The following is a 22,906-nucleotide window of genomic DNA, read 5'->3' as shown; positions in this document are numbered from 1 at the left end:
GACCCTACACATAAAACTACTTATGCTGAGGCACTTACAGGTAACCTCTTAAAACACTAAGACCTCCTGCACAGTACAATCAAAGAAAGGGTCCTCAGTTATCAAGTAAACACTCCATTAAAACACCATCCACAGCTACACATAGTAGCATTGTATCCAATGCCTCTACTGCCAGCACACAGCCAAACTTCCTGTTCATTGGGGATTCTGTAGTGAGGCACACTGACATCACTTTCACCAGAGTGAATAAGGGGATAGTCACGGTTAACTGCCTTTCCTGAGATAGGATCCGTCACGTCACACAGGCAGTCAGATCAATGAACCACAGGTACTGGTATGACTCTGTCCTAGTCCACTTGGGTGTTAACAACTTGAGATGCGAGACATGATAGAGCTTGCTGATTATGTGTCTCTGGTAGGTATGAGCGTAGCACTGAGCAACATGCTACCTTCTCCAAGGATGATGCCACATTACCAACAAACAATGACTGATTTTAACAATTGGCTTAGCTTCAGGTGTCAATCTGGGGGAGGGGGTACAATATTTGATAGCCTAGAAGGACATAGTTGACAGACAATGCTTCTTTGCCAGGGATGGTCTGTACCTATCCGCTCTGAGCTTTCAGATATTAGCAAAGACCTTTTCCACCCACATAGTACATTTTTAGGCAATGCCAAAATGATAAACCTACCAACTTAACTGAAGCTATGAAGGTGGTACTGCTCAGTGCTAGAAGTATTAACAAGAAACTCCACTCTTTGCAAGCCTTCCTCTCCCTGAAAAGTGTAGACATCTGTGTAGTAACAAGAGACATGGTTTAAAGTCACAGAGAGTGCCCCAGCAATGCAAGATTATAATGCCTTTCACACCTTTACACCAGCTACTCCACAGGAGGGAACTAAACGTGGAAGAGTCTAAGTCTATATTAAAAACCACCTCACATCCAGACTAGTTAAAGTGTATGATCCACTCGAATTCATACATGTGCAGCTCACTGTAAACAGGGTGTCATACCATATCCTTCAACTTTTAGGTCTCCCTCCACGTCCCAGGAAGCCCATACTACCTATCTCAATGTATTAGAGTCCCTCACCATTCAACCCAATACGATCTTCATGGGGATCTCAACTACCCCTCTATAGACTGTGAATCCTACACCACTTCCAATGTACAAACCCAGCAATTCCTAAACTTTGTTAATACCAACATCCTGAAACCGTTGGTCCATTCTCCTACTAGTGGTACAAACATCCTTGACCTTGTACTCACGAACATGGGAGAGTGATGTTCCTCACTCATTGTAATGTCTTTGCTCATCAGATCTGACCATAAATCAGTATTACTTGAATTAAAAATTAAATCTGGAGATCCATCGAAACCAAAAAACCCTTAGGAACTATTCCACGACTAACCTCTCTTTACTTAGTAGCACCTTTGCTAAATTATCAGCACCCTCAAAATCAGTAAACAACATTGCATATGATGAGCTGTTTACAAAATCTCTGTACAGCCATATTGATAAGCTGTATAGAATGAACTGTGCCCACCCATATTAAGAATAAGACAAACTAAAAAGGCAAGCCACCCTGGTAGAATCACAATGTCAAATGGTTATACAGCAAAAGAAAACATTCTTGGCCAAGCATAGGAGGAACAAAGCCATACACACCAAGATCCCTGACCAATTTAAACAGGCAGCTAACAGGGTTACTTAATACTTCAAAATATAAATTTGAAGAAAAAATAGCTTCTCAGGCAAAGGGCAACCACAAAGCTTTCTACAGATATGCCCAAAACCGCAAGGTAAATATACAACAATGCAAAGAACTTATTGCAAATGGCATCACCCACACTGAACCAGAGACCATTGCTAACCTTTTGGCTGACAGGTTCAGCTGAAATTTCTCTCCCCACTAGCCACCCAATAGTCCAAAGGAAATATTGCATACCACAATCCTCCCAACTATTACTAGGGAACAGGTTATCAATGCACTTTCTAAGGCCAAAAACACTGCATCCATGGGCCGCAATAACATCTCAGGATGCTTAATAAATAGCATGAAACATGACCTCGCTGGTCCACTTGAATTACTTTTCAACTGGAGCCTTTAGTAAGGTTTTGTGCCCAAGGAATGGAAGATGGCTACAGACATTCCCCTGCACAAAGGAAGTCCAAACACTGATCTGGGTAACTACAGTCCCATAAGTCTTACCAATTTCATATGTAAGGCCATAGAAAAAAATCATCATGGACATGATAAATAAGGACATAGGTAACTTGCAAAGGCTGGAACCATAATAGTTCGGCTTTGTTAAGGGAAGGTCATGCCTATTAAATCTGGTGGATTTTTGTGAGAGGGTCACCAAAGCATTGGATGAAGGTAAGACTGTGCACATAGCTTACCTTGACCTGGGCAAGGCTTTTGATACAATATCTCAATCAGGCATTTTAGACAAGCTCACTATTTTAGGTATAAACCCTTATATCACCTGCTGTATAGCCAACTGTCTCACTGATAGGAAACAGGAGGTCAAAATAGATTAGGCTACCTCCACAAAGAAGCCAATCACTAGCAGAGCCCCCAGAGTTCTGTACTGGGCCTGCTCCTTTTTGGCATCCATTTCTCTGAAATGTTAGCGAATGCTGAAGGTTTAAGGCTGACTGCATTTGCAGATGATTGTAAGTTGGGAGTTATCATCAGCTCCACTGCAGACACCAATATTCTTCAAGTTGGTCTATCTCTGACTAACAAATGGTGCAAAAGCCATGGTCTTAAACTCAATGCTAAGGAATTGGATGGGAAACCGGAAATTCATCCCTGGTTTGGCAACTATGTCTCTAATGGACACATGTAACTTGTAAATGGTTCATCTCCCAAGCACCTTCTTACACTTATCATGGATATCAGAACTTGTCAGAGATTTGGGATGCAATGGCTAGGCTTAAAAAGGTCCTTGTGGTCATTAGCCTAGTAAACACATATGAACCTGTGAACCTATGAATTGTACCCTTTGGGAAGTCAACCATCATGTCTAAGTACTATGTTGATAATACACCCCTAACAGTTGAACCAGTGGTCAGGGAGCTGGGTACGCACATAGACAATAGCTTTACCTTCAACCACCAATTGCCCACAGTGGTGAGGAAATCTTTTTATGTTGTGAAACTTATAAGTAAGGTCACATCTAGGTCCAACTGTACTTCACCCTTATCAGACCAGTCATAAGAGTACAGTGCTCACTTTGGTATGTACCTGAGCAGGCATATGCAGCAACTAGAGTGACCTTAGAGGTTCCTTACAAAAGAATACCAGGCATAACAGACCTGCCTTATGCAAAGTGCCTTAAAGCTGTTTCCCTCTACTCAGTGTCTTATAAATTGCTGGGGGGTGATCTATGGATGGCTTACAAGGCATCTGCAAATCTCACACTTATGAATCTCCTACGTATTTGTAAGACAAAGAGTACCAAAAATACAAGGTCTAATGACCTGAATTCTGTCTATGACTAAACAAAACATGCTCGAGAAACAGATATGTATCCCAAAGATTGCCCCTCCTATGGAACAGGCTTTCCATCCATGTGAAGCTGAGTTCATCTATTACCCAGTTTAAGTGCAACCTAGACCAGTGGATGGGGAATAGGTAATTTACATCGGGCCTGGCACCCATGTCCCTTATGAACAGAAATAAGTTATAAATGCCTGGTTCTCAATGTTGTATTCAGGAACAGAACATCATAATTCTTTCAGGAAAACTTGGCTAGTGTTAGAAAGGTCCCACTAGTTCATTAGCCTAGTAACAATCTATGAATCTATAAGCTTACTGTATGTCACTGAAAACAAAGAAATGGAAAAAAGAACAGAAACAGTCAAAAATCCATACAAAACTCTGATTAATTTAACCAACCAGTTATGATAGCATCAGAAGAAGGAAACAGAAGTGTCTGTGTGGCAGCTTGTCACATTTCAGTGTGGCTGTTAAGCCTTGCAGCCTGACCAGCAGTCATTTTCCAGTGTTGTAAGCAAAGGGGAGGGAAGGACATAGTCACAAATGGACATAACGGACATAACATCATTCCTATTAACAGAAAGACTCTTGCAATTACCAGGCTGCATTAAAAACAGCCAATGATTTATGCAGTGGACTAACAACCATTATGCATTGTGCATGTTGTCAGCTCTGGAGTTTACGTAGCTTAAAAAGGTAGTCCAAGCTGTGTATAATTTATTGCAAGCTGTGAGTTTTACCTAATGCAAGTTTAATAGTTACAAAATATGATCTCTGGAAATTTTGAAAGGGAGCTATTGCCCAGAAACCCAGTAGCACCAGTAGCCTATGGCTAGTAATACAGCAGACCACTTCATTACAGTAATATGCAAATAATATCTGCTGTGCATGAATTGCAAAACAGATTGTGAGTTTAATGACTCACTCAGTGCTATGGCTGTGGGACATACCTCTCAACCTCTTAAAGCAAGAAATCTGGACAAAGCCATAAAGAATGGCGGGTGGGGGGGGGCGGGACAAAAGCCCAAAAATAGGGTCACTTTTTAAATATTGCTCTTACAAACTTATAAAGTTGATACAATAACAGGTTTTGCATTAGCATGAATTTTCTGAAGTGTATGAAATCTGAAACTCAAATGTCTGTCATTACTTTCTGACTTCAACTCTCAATGAGTTGCCAATGATTTGCCAGAAAACCACATTTTTTATGAGAAACAGACCAAAAAGCATGAGACAAAAATCTGGACAGTGTGAAAAAATCTGTACAGTCAAGATGTATATGGAATAAGGAAAACTTCAAGGTGTGCTGTTGTCCCCCTATGTTATGTGTCTGTTTAATGTTTGCATTCTCTGCATGCCTATGGTAAATGCAGGTACAATGCGTGTGTCTGTGCACACTAGCATGGTATAACATTACAATCATTCTGTTTTATGAATAGCACTAATATCCAGACCATCAACATTCTATGCACAGAGCATTTATGGGACTGTGTATGTTGCTTGTGAATTTTCCTACCCCTCTATACCTGCCTTGCGCAATATTTCTACAGATCGGTATATTAGGACAATAGTCTTTGTTGTTTCCAGATAAAATAATTTAGTCAGCACAGGCATTCTAAGCCAGTGTGCTTCCAGTTTTTTTAAATAATTAAGTCAGTTCAGGTATGCTAAGATGGTGCCCTTCCAGTTTTACAAAATAATTTAGTCTTTAAGGCACATTAAGCCAGTATGCTTTCAGTTTTATAAAACAATTTAGTTAGTACAGATTCACTAAGCTAGTTTCCTTCCAGTTTTATAAAATAATTTACTCAGTAAGGCATGCTAAGCCAGTGTGCTTCCAGTTTTATGAAATAATTTAGTCAATAAAGCATGCTAAGCCAGTGTGCTTCCAGTTCTCTAAAATAATTTAGTCAGTACAGGCTCAGTAAATCAGTGTCATTACAGTTTTACATAATAAATTAATCAGTAAGGCAAGGTAAGCCAAGCTGAGAGAATAAAGACCAGCACAGTGACTTAATGTTTTGCTGTATGCATGTTTAACACTATTGGATTCAGCCACAGTGTTATAAATGTGCAGCCCTATCATTTAACCAGTGTGCTGTAATGTTACTTTAGGCGTTAATTTATAACAAAACAGGGTACTTACATATTATCGCAACCAGATTTTTGCGGTTGCAAAATTCGAAATATTCAAGTGAAACGAGGGCATGAAACACTGTAACATGTCCTTCAAAGTCCTTATTACTGATGAGAAAGTTTGGATTACCATTCAGGACAAACAATTTATAAAATTCTCTGTCTGATTTTTGTGCATTACAGAAGCACGCTTGAAAAGTCATGGATGCTATCGTACTGAGAAATGGAATGTGTAAGTACAGATTGCTCCAAGTTGTAAAAAGGGGTGTAAGAGCCAGTGTTAAAATCCTTCCCTATATTATGTGGCTAAAATTTCACAAACCTGATTTATTAATAGCAAAATGCAGAGCCCAAGGGATGAAAGATGTTACAATGACCTTCTGTTGTTTCCTGGAGTTAGTATTTACCGGCCTTTTTTTTTTTTTTTGCTGTTACTTACTGACAGCAGTAGTCGTCGATGAGTCAGAATCGTTACTTTTTGTGAAGTCTGGCATACCTTGTGGTCTGCGTTTATTTAGTAATAAATCACATTTATAGTTTCATAGTTTCATAGTTTAGTACTAGGCTATCTGCCCTGGGGCATTTGCAAGCCTAGCCCTAGAGATGTGGCTTTCGCCACCCCATGTAGTGGTACTAAGGTGTATAGGATAAATTTAGAATACTGTGCCTTTGTCTAGTAGTGACACATTGAAGACCCCCTTACTTATTAAAATTAGTTTACTGTGCCTCTGTTAAGTAGCGACACAGGAGTGACCCCCGGGGTAAACCTACGATCTCCCATCCACTCGTCAAGATTTCTCTTGAAGAGAGTCAGTGAGGGGCTCTGCCTAACATGGACTGAGATTTTGTTCCAGAGTATGGGATGCCTCTGAGTTATGAATCTGTCCCTCCAGCATGTTCTATTCATGTATGTACTGAGGTTTAAATCTTTGGCTCTCGTGGTTCTTATGGATTTTGATTTTTTGAGGTGGAGTATGTCCATCAATTCCTGGTTGGACATGGCCTTGTACGTCAAGCACAGATCACCTCTGAGCAGGCGGTATGCTACTGAATAGAGCTGGAGTTTCTTTAGCCTGGCAGCATATGACATATGTTGGAGACCCTTGATCCTCTTGGTGAGGTACTTCTGGGGTCTCTCCAGCTGTTGTAAGTGCCGGGTGAGGTACATACCAAATGGGGCATTGTACTCAATCATGGGCCTGATAAGGGAGGAGTACAGGGGCACGATGACCTCCTTTGATCTGGATGTGAACCCCTTCATGATAAGGTGGGCAAGGTAGAAAGTCTTTCTAACCACTTTGGCAACGTGGGTGTCAAATGAGAGGTCACTATCAACTTGGGTCCCCAGGTCTCTGATTAGGGTTGCCAGATGTCCGTTTCTAACAAATTGTCCAGTTATAAATTTCATTCACCTTGGGAGTAGCGTTATGAGTTTTTGTCCGAACCATAGTGTGAGGGAGAGGGCTTTTACAGCTGCAACCTGCAAGACTGTAATGTTTTAGGACATCACATGCAAATGTGAATTTTAAAAAGTATATGGGTTCCCTATCAACCCACTATGCCTGCTATCAGAGTCATCAAACTCCATTTTATCATGTCATAAAGCCTGTAAGGAGCTCCGTTTTTTTCTGAAGGCAAGCAGAGTCAGTTTTCTGGAGTGTGTTTTTCTGAAGGCAAGCAGGGTTCGTTTTTGCATGTAACTTGTGTTGTAAGCAGCTCCGTTTTCTAAGCCTATAGAAACATGTAAGCAGGGTCCATTTTCTGAAGGCAAGCAGGGTCCGTTTTCTGAAGAGTGTTTTTCTGAAGGCAAGCAGGGTTAGTTTTTGCATGTAAGCAGTTCTGTTTACTTAGCCTGTAAAAGCATGTAAGCAGCTTTGTTTTCTAAGCCTGTAAGCAGCTCCATTTTTCTGAGCAGGGCAGTGCACTTGCTGTTATTATTTTACAAATGTGTCAGACAATTCCTTATTTTGTTTTTCTGAATTTGTTTACCAGGGTAGTGCACTGTGCACTTTGCAATTCTGACCAAGTTCAAACATTTTTAGTGGGTGTACTGTGACTTGTATATTGTTGATGCCTGCCTGAACTGTGTCTCCCATGACTTTAGTTTCATGAAAAATCTTAGATAGTTGTTGTTTAGCTGAATTAATATGATTTTTGTATTATTTACCATGGGTATCCGTCAAAAAAGTCTTAGTACTGTATGGTGACACACCCTTTCAATGTGGACTGTTGACTATTTAAGACTCATAATGAGGTATACTTGAGAGCTATGCCTGCTCCAATAATTTTGTCTGTAACTGCAGTTGGTTTCATACCTCTGAGCTGTTCCTGATTTTGGCTCAGAATGTTGCTTCCCCCAATCCCAAATAAAACTGGTGATTTTGGAAGAAGAGAAGGTAGATTGCACTTAGTAAATAATAATTAGTGCTGTAGACTAATTTTACTTCAGAAAATGCATGCTAATTCACCTTCACTAATTCTGTCAACCATGAGGTTAACAGTACTAATACTTTTTTTTCTGGATTTGTCCTGTCCCCTGATTCTGGCAGTAGGGATTTGAGAACTCTGCTAACTTTCTAAGTTCCATTACTTGTCTTGGGACCCCTGGCCTGGTGAACTTTAAGTGGTAAATGAGGAGGACTCTGAGTCTGACCTTGAGTGTTAAGGATGTGAGCTATTTTAGATTCAGATAGGAATATAGTAAAGAATAGCTCTGATGTTTTCTTTATTTATTTGAGACTGTCCAGCAATGTTGTTTTAAATATTTCCTGTGATTTTGAACTATGTGTTGATTTAGTGTGTATTGTCTTGTTCTTTTATTATTAAATATATTTAAACCAATCTTTGTGGCTGATATTTGTGAGGCATATTTTAGCTCAGACTACTTGCATAGCTATATGGTGACACTGTACAGGTCACTCCTAAATAGCCTTGCTTTTGGTCAGACTACCATTTGGATAATAGTAACATTACACAGTAGGATTGGACACCCTTTGTTAAGGGCACTATAGTAACTGGCCTTTAACAGAAAAGCATGCTGAAAGCAGGCATCTGGAACAGAAAAAGAGGGTGTTCCCATCAGCTGATGGCACGGTGACATCACAAAATGGGCGGAGAATGGGTGGGAGAGGGGGTGGGAAATGGGTGGGGTTATGGGTGATAAAGCTGGCAACCCTATCTCTGATTACTTTTTCGGTACTCAGTGGGTTACTGTCTATGTGATAATTTGTGGGTATTTTGTTTTTCCCAAAGGGGATGACTATACATTTCTTGGCATTCAGTTTAAGGCCGTGATTCCGGCACCAGTTGTCCGTTTCGGTGAGGCCTTTCTGTAGGATGTATGTGTCAGCTGGTGTATCGACTATGGCGCCTAGTTTGCAGTCATCTGCGAACTTTGTCAGCCACAACCCTCCCATGTTTGCTTTCACATCTGAGAAGTAAATGCCGAACAAGAGGGGTCCCAGGACAGAGCCCTGTGGGACACCACTTGTGACTGGCTTTGAGTCTGACATGGCTCCCGCAATCTTGACTTTATGGGTTCTGTTCTTTAGCCAGTTTGCAATCCATCTTGTGACATATGGATTTACATTTAAGCTGTTTAGCTTATCTATGACCCCCAAGTGGGGTATTGTGTCGAAGGCTTTAGCCAAGTCCAGGTAGGCTGTATGGACTGCCTTGCCCTCATCAATGGCTCTAGTGACTGTTTTGAAAAAGTCAACCAGGTTCAAAAGGCAGGATCTGCCCTTTACAAAGCCAAACTGGGTGGGATCAAGTGTCTGTAGGTCCCCAATGTTGTTGTTTATGAGTTCCATAATAATTCTTTCCATAGCTTTGCAAACCAGGCTGGTCAAGCTTATGGGGCGGTAGTTCCCAGGGTCTGTAGTGGAGCCTCCCTTGTGGAGTGGGACCACTGTTGCTGTATGCCAGTGTTCAGGTACATATCCTGTAGTAAGGCTAAGGTTAAATAACATTTTTATATGGAGTTCACGTATCACGCAGCCGGGGATACCATCAGGTCCCATAGATGCTGTGTTTTTTGCTTTGCTGAGGGCGGTTCTCACCTGGACATCAGAGATGACAGGGAGGTTACATTCAGCTGGGATGAGTATTTCTTCTTTTGGAGGTGAGGGAGGGGAGAAATTTGCACTGAACCTGTCTGCCAGAATGTTGGCAATATCTGTGGGTTCGGTAAATTTTTTGTCGTTGTGTACTAACTCTGAGCATATCTGAGTGTTTCCGCCCAGGTTTCTAACATAACTGAAGAATGCCTTGTGGTTATCTTTAGTGTCCTTGGCGATTTTTCCTTTAATCTGCATATTAACTAAACTTTGTTATTAACTGCTTATGCTTAGCATAGATAGTGATGGTTAATACAAATTAATCTCATTGTCTGCCTTTTTCCCTGCATGATAGACAAACTGCATCCTTTTTCAAAGAGCATTTTCCATTTTCTGTCATAACTACTTAGCTATGTTTATCCCATATATTCATGAATTCCCCACACCATTTTTTACCTTATTACCTTATTTGCAGGTCCACTCCAGCCATTCAAAGCCCTATTTGTGAAATTCTTCCTTGTATTTCCTCTGAACTATCAACTGTGCATGCTCAAATGTGTAGTTGCTGTTGTAGAATCAGTGGTGCAACATGTCGCATGTTTGCATTTGGTTGAGAAGGCTGTGGGTTTTATTCCTACATCAGGCTGATGGATTGCTGACAGTGAATGTGCCATCCTTTGGATGGTAGCTTAAGTGGATGCAAAAGATCCCATGGCACCTAGTGAAAATAGCAGAAGAAGTTTCCTGATATACTGACCAACTTTCTTGTAAAAAATGGAGAAGGCACCTTCCTAAGCACTGATACCCCATTTTCTTGATCAATATATTGACAAAAGGTAAGAGTCATTAGAAATTGAGTACTTTTTTGTTAAGGATGATCTGAGAACACTAGTTTGATTAAATAATTTGTCTCAAAGTATCCAACTATTGACTAAGAATCAAGCACTGGACTCTGATGATGTTGATTAGACAGTCTTAACTACCTGCTCTATGCTGCTGTATATGTGTATATGCTGCTGTATATGTGTATATGCTGCTGTATATGTGTATATGCTGCTGTATATGTGTATATGCTGCTGTACTTATATGTTTCTATTCTATACTTGTCCTTCTTTCTTCAAGACTGCATATAAACTTTCTAAGCCTACATATGTTTTCTGACACAACCAAGTTTGTTGCTGTTTTCCAAATTTCCCACATGTTGGCTTCCCTGCAAACGTGAGGTCTGCAGAACTTTGCAAAATACTTTAGATTGTAAGGTAGAAGCTCTGAGCAGAATGGCAACTTCCTATTTTGTAATTATCAGTGCTTCTTGTGTACTTCAGTATATTTTTTATTGCTTTCTCACCTTGCTTGCCTTCCTGATAATATTTATGTTTCCTTTTACATTTGTAAAGATCTATCATGCATGATTTGTACAGTTGTAAGAAATACAAGGCTGAATGCCTGTTCTTTAAGCCACACATTCCCAGTGAAGCACAACAATGTATGTTTTAGTATGAGAAATTGTGTGCTTGATAACTCAGAACAAAATTGGAGTATTTCCACTGTTGCCTTGGTTATTATTATTATTATTTTTTTTTTATTATTATTTCTTCTGTGCTTGTAGTTTGGGCTGTTTTTGTCCCTAATTAATAAAATTGCAGTTACAGCTCCAGACAGACTACATGATAGTCTGAGTCTCCTTAACATACAAGTGACACAAATTAAACCTCTGATTCATTGATTATGTTAACACACTTGATTCATTTTTGTCAGTGTTTGTATATTTATGATGAAACTGCCTTGTAGACAGTTTTGTTCTACAACTAACAAACTTCAAAAATGATGTATGATAGTCATTTTTGAGTAGAAAGGAGCTGAAGTAATTAATCTGCTAAAAGATGATAATAATTTGCTGGAACAAATGCTTGCTACTTAGGTTCTTTTGTTATATACTTAAACTGAGGTAGAGTTTTTTTTTTTTTGTACTGAGATGTTTTTTTACATCTTCAGCTCATTAGAGAGCACAACAGACTCAATTAAGGACAAATGTTTTGTTCAGGCTTCTGTTTTGGTTCTAACATCCTGATTCTGTCTAGTCACTCGGTGTCTGTGACAATGCTGTTTCACAGTTTCTACAGGCAACAAATTAATGGTTAGTATACCTTCCAGGCCTTTTGGTATTTTTAAAGTGAGATATGGAGATGCATCGGGTGCTGTAAAGACACCAGAAGGGAATATCTTGAATATGAATCTTTGGAGTGGACTAGAATGTGCTCATGGTTTGGAGTTCTGTTAAAGACACAGTCCTGAAAGACCAAGGGACACAGCTCTAGTCAAACTTAGTGACTCAAAGGGGGTGTCATTTATGAGCCCGTTTATTATATAATTTCTGTAATCAGTAGACTCATTCTGAATTAACATACTTGGCCAAGCAAATGCCAAGTATTCCTCAGAATAGCTCACTAGGTCACATGCACTTCTCTTTAACATTGTAGTATTTTTAACCTTGCATTAATTAGTTCAGCACATGCAAATGGCTGTCAAGAATAATGTAGACTTTTTCCATTTACATAAGTTCCATTTACTGTTTGTTCCTAAACTGCATTATGTTAATTGTAATTAAAATCTTGTAAATGGCTGTCAGAATTGTAAGCCTGATTCCCTTTGTAGATTTCATCTTGTTATTGATTGTAAGTGTATGAAGGCCATTAACTTCACTGATTAATGCTGACATATATATTAGTGTCAATAAGATGAAATAAGTGTATTAAGACTGCATTTTATACATTTGTATTGGTAGTTGCTATCAAAGAACATACCTAACGTCATAGTAAGCTCCTTATTTCTTGACGAGCTCTTACTTTCTACTTATTTCTTGACGAGCTCTTACTTTCTACTTATTTTTTGATTAGCTCTTTCTTTCTTTGCTGATAATGTTCATGTATTACCACCGACAGTAATGTCCTCTTGTGTAGAGTATCTGCTGTGCTTGATTGTACTATCTTCATTTTAAGAACCTCTGTAGAAAAAATACAGACACTGTGCACATATCTGAGCTAAATTCCATGTGTTTTGGAAATTTAAGATTTTTCCCACAGTGCGATTTGACTTGAATTTATATTGCAGGCTTGATAACAGTCATACTAACTTTAATTAGCTTTGTATTATAATTATGAAATTTCATGTAGTTTAATATAAATATTTTATCATTAAACAGCAGCATTTGTTTGACTCCCAAACTAGCATTATGAAATGGCTTTATGACAGGGTCATTTTGCAGAACTTTGCTGTCTGTATCATTTGAGAGTGTCCAGTAAGTTATGTAGGAGACTGCAGTTATTGTAGAGACACAAATCAGCCATGTCGCTTAGGTTCATAGGTCAATACTAGGCTGTTGATCCAGATGACTATTAGTAGCCTAACCACAACACCCCAAATCTTAGGTACCCATTGACATGACTAAGTTATACATAGTTTCAACCATGTTCACTGAGGGCTTGAGAAGACAGACTTGGAGTGCATTTATGCCTGCCCAACCATTCATCCAGGTTACATTTAAAGAGGGCCAGGGATCTATTTTTCTTTACATGCAATGGAAGTCTTTTCCATAAAATAGGGATTCACTGTGATATACAAACACACACACACACACACACACATATATATATATATATATATATATATATATATATATATATATATATATGGGCTCACTACATATGATCAAAAGTTCATATGACCGAAGCCCATTTGACTGAGACCAAATGACTGAAAGTTCATTTGACCGAAAACCCATATGACCAACCAAAAACTCATTTGACCAAAAAACAGCACTGGCAGGTATATGCCCTGTTCTCCACATAGTGCGACCTTGGAGTGAGAATATGTTGTTGGAGGGGTGTGGGGGGCACAGCCCCCCCACATAATTGCAGTTTATACACTATTATATACATGTGTATCCATTAAAAATACATTAAAACATATAACATCAGTAAAAACTGATTGCAAAATGTAGGGGGCTACACCCCCCACACACACCCCTAACTTTATATTCTCACTCCAGGGTCGCACTACCGTGGGGAACAGGGTATATACCTGCCAGTGCTGTTTTTCGGTCAAATGAGTTTTCAGTCATATGGGTTTTCGGTCATATGAACTTTTGGTCATTATGTAGTGAACCCATATATATATATATATATATATGTGTGTGTGTGTGTGTGTGTGTGTGTGTGTGTGTGTGTGTGTGTGTGTATCACCAGCAGGTCCTCTTTATGTCTGGTAGAAGCTAAGATCTCTATTAGTTTTGTGGATGCACAGGAGATCACTTAGGATTGGCTTCTTTGAGGGTTTGTAAGCTAGAAAAGGTCACCTCTCAAAAGTCTATGGGAAACAAAAAAGAGAGAGAAGGAGAGCACTTTAAGGCAATCTGAGTAGCTCAAGAAAGTCATGTCCTTGATTAGCTTAGAGAAGAAATGCTGTTGTCTCTCAGGCTGGGTCATATTCTTAGACAGGTACATACCAAAGGGGCCATTATAGTCTGTTATGGGCCTGATGAGAGATGATAACTTCCTTAGAGCTGGAAGAAATACCCTGGTGATTTGTCTGGCAAGGTAAAAAGATTTCTAACAGCAGTGGATAAGGTGATCAAAGGATAGTTTGTCACCAAAGGAAGTGCCCGGGTCACAAATGGGAGTTAGCTATCAAAGAGAGTGTCACATATATGTTAGGTGCATTGGTGTCCAGGTTTACCTAAGAACACAATGCTGCATTTCTTGGCATTTAGTTTTAGGCCATGGTCCAGGCACCACTTGTTGCTGCATGTTAGTCTCTCATGACAATTTTGAAAGTCAGATGTAGATTTAATGATAGTTCCAAGTTGACAGCCACTTGCAAACTTGGTCAACCCCAGGGCCTTGATATCAGCATTGACATTGGAAAAGTAAGTACCAAGAGAAGTGGTCCAAGGACTGATCTCTGGGGGACACCACTGGGAACTACTCTTGTAGAACAGAGTGTTCCTCCCACACTAATAGATTTGGTTTTGTCTGTTATCCATTTTGATATCCAGTGGGTGACATACAGGTTTACATTTCATTTGATTAGCTTGTCGATAATGCCAGAGTGTGGCATGGTATCATATTACTTGGCTAGGTCCAGGTAAGCAGAGTGAACTGATTTGCTAGAACTTAATGTGTCAGTTACATGTTCAAAGAAGCCCAGCAGGTTCAACAGGCAGGATTTGCATTTAACAAACCCAAGCTGGCTTTGGTTCATGGCTTGTAGACTGCCTATATCTTGTTAATAAGTTCCATAATGACATATTCCAGTGCTTTGTGGAAAAGGCTGGTGAGGTTTCTAGGTCTATAGTTTCTTGGATCAGTAGTGGTTCCCCCTTGTGGAGTAGGATGACTACAATAGTTCTCTATTCCTCTAGCACAAATTCAGTGGAGAGGTTGAGAATTAATAGGCTTAGTAGCAAGTCCACCAGATAGTGCCTGGTGCTGACAGAAAGGCAACCTGGGACATTATCAGGAACCATGGTGCAAGTATTTTTGGCCTTGGCTTTCTAAGGCAGGTGGAATCTATTTCTGCAAGGATTTTCTGTGACACCTTGGAGTGAAATCCTACTCGGGGGGGTGTTCCCCGGTCTATGTGCAGTAGCCAGGTTTTCTTGTTACTTGTCGTACACATGTTAGAGGGACTTGCTGCTTCATAAACAATACAGTGCTCTCTGCAGAAATGCCAGCTCTGTCTGCAACAAACCAGCCTTCCTAGCCAGAGTGCTGCATGGCATTGATTTAGCTTGTATAACAGAGGCTTAGCTAGATTCCAGCTTTAGTTCTTATCTTGACAGGATTTCCACTAGGACTGACTCTTATACAGTGCCATGGAGAGGAAAACGACAAGAGTAAGAGGTTTGTATTACAGGATTCTAATAGAAGTATCTGCACCATTTTATTTGAATGTGCATTTGGGGTGGGGAGAAACTGCATAATTAATCTTAAAAGTCAAAGAAAACATTAGTCTTTCAGAACTAGACCACAGTGTAGCTGAACGAAATTGTGATGCTTCATTCCCAGTGCAAAAACATACATAAAGAGAAGAAGAAGAAGAAGAAAATAACATAAAATAAAATGAAAGTAAAAATAGAATAAAATAATAACATATAATGACCAGACACACTTTACACCTAAATAGAATTGAGTAACAGCATGTGCATGACCTTACTATAACATAAGAACTAAGCAGCATATGGAATGGTCAGCATGAATATTGCAGTGTGATTTATATTTCACTTCACAGAGTCTTACGGTAAGGTAAGGTGTAAACCAATGTTAAATGTGCACATCAATTAGTTATTGCACTTGAAAAAGGTTAATACTTATAGTGCAACAAAGGCTGGATATGTAAGGATCTGTGCAGTCAGATAAATGGCGTAAATGTGTGGTAGGAGGGAAAGTATGAATTTACAGTCTCCTGGCTCATTTTTCACAAGAGTTCAGTAGTCTGATGGAGAGAGGAAAGAAACTGTTGTTAAGTCTAGAAGTCTTACAGTGCATACTTCTGTATCTCCTACCTGAGGAGAGGTGGGAAAACATACCACTTGCAGGATGAGAAGGATCATTGAATATATTCCTGGCTCTACTGGTGCAGAGTGATTCATGTAGGTCTTTCAGAGTTGCAGTATAGGATCTAATGATTTTCTGTGCTGCCCTTACAAATCACCTAAGAGCCTTGCGATCGGAGGTGTTGCAGCCCCCATACCAGATAGCAATGATGTTATTGGTAAGGACACTTTTGATGGTACCTCTGTAAAAAGTTTGGATGATGCGCTTTGATAGTTTTGCCTTCCTCAGTTTCCTTAGGAAGTGTAATCGTTGCTCATATTCTTTGACTGTGTAAGATACATGGACTGATCAGGTCAGGTCCTCAGTGATATGTACTCCAAGAAACTTTGTACTTTTGACCCTTTCCACTGCCATCCCTTTCATCTCTAGAGGTTGGAGTGGTTCTTTATGCCCATGATGTTATCTGGGCCAGCTACTTTCCTCAGGTTGACCCATTTCACGGTTCTGATGACATCAGTTGTGTTCAGGCTCAGCACTGCTTTATCTTTGTCAATGGGTAGTTTATTTGCCAATGTTTTGTTATCTGAATCAAACATGCTGAAGATGTTCAGTTGGATCAAAAATTCAGTGCTGTCATCGCATGAGACTGATGCAGGTTTGTAGTCAGTGATGGTTTGTAGGTTCTCTTACAGATGAGTACCAGTAAGAGTGAAAGGGAAGGTCTACAAGAGGGTGGTGAGACCAGCTATGTTATATGGTTTGGAGACAGTGGCATTGACAAAAAGGCAGGAGTTAGAGCTGGATGTGGCAGAGTTAAAGATGTTAAGATTTGCACTGGGTGTGACGAGGGTGGACAGGATCAGGAATAAGTATATTAGAGGGTCATCCCAGGTTGGAAGGTTTGGAGACAAAGCCAGAGAGGCAAGATTACGTTGGTTTGGACATGTGCTGAGGAGGGATGCTGAGTATATTGGGAAAAAATGCTAAGGATGAAGCTACTAGGTAACAGGAAAAGAGGAAGGCCTAAGATAAGGTTTATGGATGTGATGAGAGAGGACATGCAGGTGGCTGGGGTGACAGAGCAAGATGCAGAGGACAGGAAGAAATGGAAACAGATGATCCGCTGTGGTGACCCCTAACGGGAACAGTTGAAAGAAGATGATGAGGTTCTCTTAGCGTCCTTAATACCTTTGTTCAGTTTGGCTCTGGCAACCGTTAGAGCATCCATGTCATTTGATCTGAATGCTGAATTCCTAGCTTTTATGAGCTTGTACACCTCACTGGTTAGCCATGGCTTTTAGTTTGCCCATATGGTGATGCACTTGGTGGTTGTTACATCATCCACACATTTTGAGATGTAGTCAGGTACTGACTCTGTGTATGTATCCAGGTCAATGTAGTTGTCTATCATGGCTGCCTCTTTGAACACTGATCAGTCCATGCACTCAAAGCAGTCTTTTAGAGCTGAGACTGTTCCCTCAAGCCATAGCCTTATTTGTTTTCTAGTTGGTTTGCTGGTTTTCAGTAGTGATTTATATGCAGGAACCAGCATGATGGCTAGGTGGTCAGAGTACCCTAGATGTGGATAAGGTGCTGCTTTATATGCTTGCTTAATGTTGGTATCTATCTTATCCAGTGTATTTACTCCTGTTGTGGCAAAGTCCACATATTGGTGGTAATGGGGTAATACTGTCTTTAAGGTGGCCTGGTTAAAGTCCCCTGCAATTACTACTGTAAACTATGGGTTGTTGTTCTGAATATCCCTTATAGAGAGTAGACAGTGCTTCACTGGTGTTTGCATTGGGTGGAATGTAAACTGCCATAATACATACTCCATTGAACTCTCTAGGCAAGTAGTAGGGTCTGCATTTTAATAACAGAAATTCAATGTTCTCCAAGCAGAAAGAGTTAACCACTTCACAGTTACTACACCAGCTATTTACATATATACTCACTCCCCCTCCTTCAGACTTGCCACAGAGTGATTGAATTCGGTCTGCTCTGAATAATGTCATGCCGTCTACATTTACTATGCTTTCACTGATGTTAGGATTATGCCATGTTTCAGTAAATGCAAATAGATTGCTGTTTTTCACCTTATTTTGCAAAGAGAGTTCCAGTCTTAAGTAATCCATCTTGCATTCAAATGAGCGTACATTTGCCAGCAGAATGGAAGGCAGTGCAGGCCTGTGAGGGTTAAATTTTAATCTGGCTGAAATTCCTGCTCTGGTGCCTCTTTTTCTCAATCTGCTGCATCTTTTCCTTTTTAAGTGTCTGCCACGAGCTATTAACATATGATTAGCCAGATGTTTACATTCCTGTATCCAGCAAAATGTAGTGGTAGTGTAGTGTAGTATGTTAGGAATTACAGGCCTCTCTGTATCTTGTCATCTGTCTAGTGATTTGAGGACATTTCAGGGGAGTTCAGGGTTTCCATATCAGCAGTGTATCAAAACACCCATATTATCTTATTTATGTGATTGCAGCAGTCTAGATTGCTGAAAGTCAGTGACTTTGCCAAGAGACTTCCTCACATTTTGAGGTGGTTTGTGGTTAGTTCATATGATTACCACAGCTACCAAAATTAATGGTAGTTTTATTGACCTGATACTTCAAATTGATGTGGTCACCTAAGTCTTGATGGTGGGACTCACCTATTTCACTTCCTTGTGGGACTCACCTATTTCACTTCCTTGTGGAACTCACCTATTTCACTTCCTTGTGGGACTCACCTATTTCACTTCCTTGTGGGACTCTTCTAGTTCACTTCCTTGTGGAACTCACCTATTTCACTTCCTTGTGGGACTCACCTATTTCACTTCCTTGTGGGACTCACCTAGTTCACTTCCTTGTGGAACTCTCCACTTTACACCTCCTGATCTTGAGCTAGTTGATTACACACATTTGAGAAATATAATGATCTTGTTATTCAGATAGCACTTTGATAGCAACAATGCAGGTGACCCTGAGCAGATCACAAGATCGGAGGATCATACGGCTTGGGTAAATTACATGTGTGCAGCTCTGCGTATTTGGGTCTGTGTGTCTGGTCCTTATAAGTGCAGTGAGTGTTGTGTGTGTATCACTGACAACCTGTTTGCTGCTTTTTTGTATCTGTATTGTTACGTTTCAGAATACTTTAAAAATGAAGACAGATACAGTTCTTTCTCTCTTTCAGTGGCTTTTATTAACTACAGTACACACGTGCGGGAGCCTCATGGAAAGCACCAGGGAGACTCCCAGAACAAAGGAATAAACAAGCTTATATACTGGTGATATTACTGACAGTACAAAAATATAAAACTGAACCAATTAGATCATTATACAGGGCAATTAACCAATCAAAGGTTTACCCGTAAACATAAGACAATTCACATCATCATATCTCCAGGCAGAAGAGAGAATTGGATACACTTCCATAAAAGGCACATTTCCTGCTTTCAGGCAGACTCTTGTTTGTTCAGTATTTTTCTATTATTCACAGTTCAGAGTTCACAGTACTCAGTACATCTCAGTTTATACAAACTGTCACATACTAAATTCCCTTGAAACACATGCTTTGGCTGTTCATATTCTACAATCCCCTATTTGATGCTGTGTAAGCATCATCATTTAACCTGTCATACATTTGCCACAAATCTAGCATAACCATGCTACTAGTCTTTTCATCATTGAGAGACATTTTCATTTCATTATCTACAGTCATAGTTGCAGGCATATAAAATTTAGGCACTTTCTTCACAGTTTTTGAAGACATTAATTTCAAGATCAGTGCTTTGATTAGAAATAAGACAATGAAAGCAACAATTGCTAATACTGCAATTAACAAAATCAGCTTCAACAGTCCACCTCCCCAACCTGAGAACAGGTTGGTCAACCAAGCCCATGTTGAGCTATCAGCCTCTTTGGCCTCTGAGAGTTTGGAAATTTTCTGAATCAGTTCAAGGTGACTTTCAATTTCGTGCTGATTGTCAGGAATAAACGTACAGCACTCCTCCTGGATTAAAGCGCAAGTTCCTCCTTTCGCTGCTAGGGTGAAATCGAGGGCCATACAGTTTTGGAGTACTACAGCCCTCATAGCAGTCAGTTTATCAGTTACTAGTTCTAAGGCAGAAAATGTAGCATTGCTCAAAATTTCGAGCAGTTTAGATAACTTTCTCAGTTCCCAAATTGATTTCACTGCTACGTATGACGGAATTATACCAGCCCATGATATTACATCATCACCCAAGTCCATATGGGACAGTCCTTTGGTACTAGCATGAGCTAAGTCATGATGATAGATCCATGAAGCATCAACCTGGCCTACCGGATTGGCAGGCTTCTTGACCTCTCGAACATAGATACATGTCGGATAGCTGGAACTAGGTAACCCAGGAAACAGCTGCCAGACCAGTTTCCTGGTAGCCATTTATATGCTTTTCCTCGCACAAAATAACAGTTCTCTACTTTAATGGTGATATTGATAGACTTAAAGTGATTCCCAGTATTCCGCCACCCTTCAAACATTTTCCAGTAGACAGTTTCTATTTTCTGGGAAAAGTTAGCTATAGAGTTTTTAACAATTCTTAATATAGGTGAGAAATCTGTTACACAACCCCATGCAGTGCAGTTATATACCACTGTTTGTTGCAATGGCTCCAGCCTACTCTGGTTTTATCAAGTTTTTGAAAACACACAGTTCCATTTTGACGGACAGACAACTGTAATGCTACTTTGTGTTTTGAAATAACTCTTGATGTGTCGTAGATTAGATTCATCCAAGTCTCTTCAATCCCTACAGGAACTATATTTAGCATCAATCCCCCATGAACCGTAGGAATGGCAGTGCAGATCCAGCAATTGGAGACATTAAGGGATGATGTATATGTATATTTTATAGCTTGGTAGGTATTGAATGGTGGATGCCATGCAGTTCTTTTGGCATGAGGTGTTACTGTAGCAGAAAATAGACATGGCCACAGTAGAAATATGAGAACAACAAAAATAACCACCAAAATAGCTGTACAGTACTTTTGTGGAAATGGTGGTTTCAGTTGAATTGTATTGGAATGCAGAAATGTTCCGATTGGAGAAATGTCAGACATTATCAGGTGCAGGGACAGTATGGCTTCGAGTACGGGAAGCGATAGGTGGAGAATCTGGAGCTGTGAAAGGTAGAGGTGATTGATCTTCAGAAGGGACGACTTTCTTAATGTGTGATATATGAATCCAGGTTGGTGAGCTTTGTAATCGTACTGCTGAAGAGGTTGTCAATAGAACCAGGTAGGCCCCCTTCCAACGAGGTTGCAGTGCTGTTTTTCTGGAGAAAGACTTGACATACACCCAATCGCCTGATTGTAGTGCAGAAGACGTGAAAGGATCAGGGTTATGTTGTGCCGCTGCTATTTGGTGGTGAAAACACTGTAAGAAAGAAACAAGAGAAGTGCAGTATACAATAACATCATGATCAAACGCATCGTACTCAGAAAAGGGTGGTGGTGGAGTCATGAGCATGCGCGTAGGATGGCCCATTAGAATTTCATGAGGAGAAAGACCTTTAGTAGGATGTACATGAGCTCTCATAGAGAGCAAAGCTAGTGGTAAGGCCTGTACCCAAGTGAGGCCTGTTTCAGTAGTAATTTTTGCTAGTCTAGTTTTCAGTGTTTGATTCATGCGTTCAATGATTCCAGATGCCTGCAGTCTATATGGGCAATGAAATTTTAGAGTGATGTCCAACATAGTACACAGTGAGTCAATTAATTGAGCTGTAAAATGTGTTACACGATCTGAATATATATAACAAGGAACACCAAATTGAGGTATAAATTCATAACAAAGTTTCTTAGCAACTGAGATAGCATCATTTTTCGCACAAGGGTATGCCTCTAACCATCCAGAAAAAACATCAGCAACAGTTAAAACATATTTAAAACATGCACAAAGTGGTAATTCAATAAAATCCCATTGCAAAGCACAAAATGGTCCCAATGGTTTTGGTAAGGGTTGTGCGGGAGCTGTTGTGCCTTTGGAAATATTGTATTGTAAACAAATGGAGCATGTGCTCACAAAGTGCTGTACGGAAGCAGAAAGCTTTGGGGCAAACCAATCCTTTTGGATTTGTTTTATTAAAGCTTGTACCCCAACATGGGCTGGCAAATGATAAGCTTTAATGAGGGAATTTAGCATGGATAAGGGGCAGACCAATCTGCCATCTGGATGTTGCCAAATTAAATCAGAGCATTTAAAACAATTTTGAGCCAGCCATGTTTTTCTTTCTGATTCTGAAACCTCATTCTGTAAAGCTTTTAGCACTGTATCATCAAAAGTTGTCATAGATTGTAACAGCTGCAGAAAGTGACCCTGAACAGTTTGTGAGAAAGCAGCCTGTTTAGCAGCCCAGTCAGCAAAATTATTGCTCTTACTTTCGAAAGTGTCATTGGATTGATGGGCTGAATATTTAACAACAGCAATTTCAGAAGGTAACAATAAGTCTTGTAATAATTTATTGATATAAAAATGGTTTTTAATGGGTGTTCCGGAGGATATTAAGAACCCTTGTTCTTTCCATAATATGCCAAAATCATGAACAACACCATGGGCATAACGGGAATCAGTATAAATAGTAACAGACTTGCCTTTAGCTAGTTTACATGCATGTGATAATGC

The 22,906-nt window shown here is 39.9% G+C and overlaps 1 protein-coding gene across 2 annotated transcripts in view; it reads left to right on the top strand.

The window, feature by feature from the left end:
• BAALC (BAALC binder of MAP3K1 and KLF4) overlaps positions 1 to 22,906 on the top strand; it is a 488,302-nt gene that overhangs the window by 250,688 nt on the left and 214,708 nt on the right. The gene's annotated exons all lie outside the window — the stretch shown is intronic.

This window comes from Protopterus annectens, chromosome 3.part0, assembly GCF_019279795.1.
Source record: "Protopterus annectens isolate FY-2018-M chromosome 3.part0, PAN1.0, whole genome shotgun sequence".
In the NCBI taxonomy this organism is placed as follows: domain Eukaryota; kingdom Metazoa; phylum Chordata; order Ceratodontiformes; family Protopteridae; genus Protopterus; species Protopterus annectens.
Note: the sequence above shows the minus strand (reverse complement) of the source record. Positions and strands in the feature narration are given on the sequence as shown.